The 3305-nt window shown below is 41.4% G+C and overlaps 1 long non-coding RNA gene across 1 annotated transcript; it reads left to right on the top strand.

Moving 5' to 3' along the window:
* The first annotated feature begins 80 nt into the window (after nt 1–80).
* LOC148225191 (uncharacterized) lies at nt 81–1743 on the top strand. Its single transcript, XR_015804221.1, has 2 exons — nt 81–381; nt 569–1743. It is a non-coding gene; the product is annotated as an uncharacterized LOC148225191 (long non-coding RNA).
* Nucleotides 1744–3305: the final 1562 nt, after the last annotated feature.

Genomic DNA, 3305 nt, shown 5'->3' with positions numbered 1-3305 from the left:
GAAGGGGGGCGGTGCCCGCACGCGAGCTCTGATTGACAGGGGTGTCGCTCAACCCGGCAGCAGGCAGCCGCGCGCGCCCGCCCACCGGGGGCAGGGAGCGGCGGCCGCACCACAAGGGTGAGTCCGCTTTCTCCGCCTTGGAATTACGGCTGGATTCGGGAGCTGCACCGCCCGCTCCTGCGTGTGACCCTGTCTGCGGCCCTGTCGCCCAGGTCTTCCTTGTGTTGCGTGCCCGGAGTCCATCCAGCCATGGCTGATCTGTCACAGAATTTGTTTAGAAAAGACCTCTGAGATCATGGAGTCCAGCCTGTGGCTGAACACCACACTGTGAACCAGACCATGGAATTGAGTGCCACGTCCAGTCTAACACCTCCAGGGATGGTGAGTCCGCCACCTCCCCGGGCTAGTTCCCATGGCCAGTTACTCCTTTTGTGAAGAAATTCGTACTAATATCCAACCTAAATCTCCCCTGGCACAGCTTAAAGACTATGTCCTTTTGAACTCACCTTCCTCCTCCTCCTCGCTGACAGCCCCTCCTCGAATTAAGAGGCTTTTACTTCCTTTACAGGCAAGAAGAGCAATAGTGCCTGGTTGAGCACACATCCTGCTGCAGCTGCTGAGTTGGAAGATTAATTTTTCACCTGGCATTGATGTGGAGATGTCAGCAGAAAGCCTGATTTTTGTGTGACGCAGGGGATACTTACCCAAGTGCAGCTGTGAAACTTGTGGATCCTTTTCATTATTCTTGTTTTTCCTCATGCTACAGCCTGTGGGTCTCATGAAATCTCACCCACCACTTCCTACAGCTGTCCCCTGCACCATTTCACTGGCACACCCTTCTCAGTGAATGTGGAATTAGCAGAGACCCACTGGTTGCTGAGGTTGCTGAGGTTCACTCGTTGTTATCCATACAGCACCCCAAATGCCCTTCACATACATGTTTTCAGCACAATCACTGATACATCTTGTTTTTTTCATATCTGCCATTCCCATCAGGAGGCTGCTATAGGCTTGCCTGCCCAAATGAATAAACCTTGTAAAATTTCCAGTCTATCCATACATATTGGCACCTATTTAGACCTTTTTGCTCCTATGCAAATAGTGTTTATTACCTTGCCCTTCTTCACTAGTGCTGTGCTTTTTGCCTCTTTGCTTATTTATAGGCAGCAGTCTTTTACTCTTTTAGCCTTTATTTTGCCTTCCTGAACAAACCAACACTCTTCTAATTGTCCCTCATTAAAAAATCTTTCCACTGTCTTATTTTCGAACAGCATGGCATCAGTGTGCAACAGAATCTAAAAATACTCTTCTGAAGAAGTCTTCAAGATTGCGCACTCTTGCAAACAAATATCTCTGCACTGTTCTCAGATAAACGTGGGTTGGAGCAGTCTGAGGTCCAGCATCAGAACTTGCTCACACACCAGGCAGAAAATCAGGACTTACAAGATGGGACTTATCTCTCATTCATAATCTATGAACTGTTCAGTGGTAAGAAAGAACAGGCTTTATTTCCTTCAAGAGAAACTAGATTTAGCTATCACTGGTGAACAACAGAAATATTCCATTAATGGAGCAGTAGAGAATGCAGGAAAACACCAGAAGACAAAATAGCCAATATGGAGCTCAAAGTCATTGGCAGAAAATAGAGAGAATTAAGTACTTTCTTTCTCCTGCCGTTCCAAAGGAAGAAAAGTTGTGCACAATTTGAACCCTTTAAATAATAAAGAGTTACTGCAATCTAAACATGCTTTCTGCTTTACATGAGAGTCAGTGAGACTTATACGGTGCAGCTCCATCTGTCCTTGGTTCATTTCCAAATGTGGCTCCATCCATTGCTGGCATCTTTCAAATGACACAGCATAGCATGATGCTCAGTGTAGGGGCTGACAGAATGGGGGTGGCTGCACTGTTAGTGTACATAAGGGTGTGTAAATAATACATATGCTAATTATTGTTATTATTAAAAAGAGGAAAATATTTATTCTTAATCTGGGCAAAAAATTTCTTGTAAAAGGTATTTCTATACAGTGTAGTCTGAAAAATGAAATGGAGATTCCTAGGAGTGTATAACTGCTTAAATCAATGCAGTATATATATGACAAATGTCCTTCCCTTTTGCTCTCTACAGAGCCAATAATTTCTTCATAATTTTGATCCAGACTCATCAAGGTTTTGCTAGAAATAAATAGAATACTTAGTTTCTCATCTTGTCAAGGAATTATTCTGTTTTCCAGGAATCAGTGGATTATCACTAAGGAGCCAAAGAAAGTCAGCCCTTTTCAGGAACTGTGCTATAAAAATGAGGCTTGTTGTCTGCATAGTGGTGGAGGTACAGCTCTTAGCAATTAAATTTTCAGTAGGAGTTATATTTTTCTTAATAAATGAGTAAAACTATTTATACAGCAATTTATGGGGAAAAAAACAACTGATTTTTTACTGTGTGCAGGCATAAAGAAAAAGAGAGGGAAAGAAGGGAATGCCATGTGAAACCAGCAGAACAATGAGCCAGCTCTGCCTGTTCAACAGCTTTATATTTTATGCCAGAGTTTTGCATTCAAAAATTCACCCTTCACTGTCTCCTCCCTCACATGATGTGGTTTAAGATGTCTTCTTGCCAGGCATAAGCTAATGAAAAGAAATTATTTCTGTAACTATAAACAACACCGTACAAAGCACTTGGGGAACAGTTTTTGCTGGCTTGCAGTTTTCATGAGAGTTGAAAACTTAAGCACTGGAGCCAGTCATTTTTCTTTTAACGTGGCAACAAGAACATTTTTACTTTCCTAAGTTTTCCTTTAAAAAGTTTTAAAGCATATTGACTGTTTTCAGGGGTATATTTTCATTTCAGAAGGTTATAGATGTTTGCACTAGTACTTTAATAAGAGTAGAGCACTTTTTAACTAATAAGAAGAACACTTGTCGAAGTGTTTTTAACTCTGGCTTCCTTACAATACCAATACCAATCAGAAATGTAAAATATTGACATTGAAAATGCTGATCCCAGTGTAGTCCACTGTGTAGCTCCATTATGTAATTGTCAGAGAATATTTCCAAAAACTTTCTGCTGAGAAACTGAGTTCACAATTCTGATTCCAAAGGAAAGATGAGCAAGGTGCTTCCTTGATGCACAGAAAAATTCTGTCAATTAGAGAAAGTTACTACCTTCCATCTTGTAATTTCCTTTTATTCATTGTTTAATAACTCAAAAGTTGATGCACACCTATCTTGCACTTGCAAGCAGAATCAATATGTAACATGATAATTAGAATACAGTAGTGTAGTATTCCTTGTAGTGTAGATTACCT

Source organism: Sturnus vulgaris, chromosome 1 (genome assembly GCF_052056855.1).
Source record: "Sturnus vulgaris isolate bStuVul1 chromosome 1, bStuVul1.hap1, whole genome shotgun sequence".
Lineage (NCBI taxonomy): Eukaryota > Metazoa > Chordata > Aves > Passeriformes > Sturnidae > Sturnus > Sturnus vulgaris.
The sequence above is the reverse complement of the archived record's forward strand: the minus strand, read 5'-3'. Positions and strand labels throughout refer to the sequence as shown.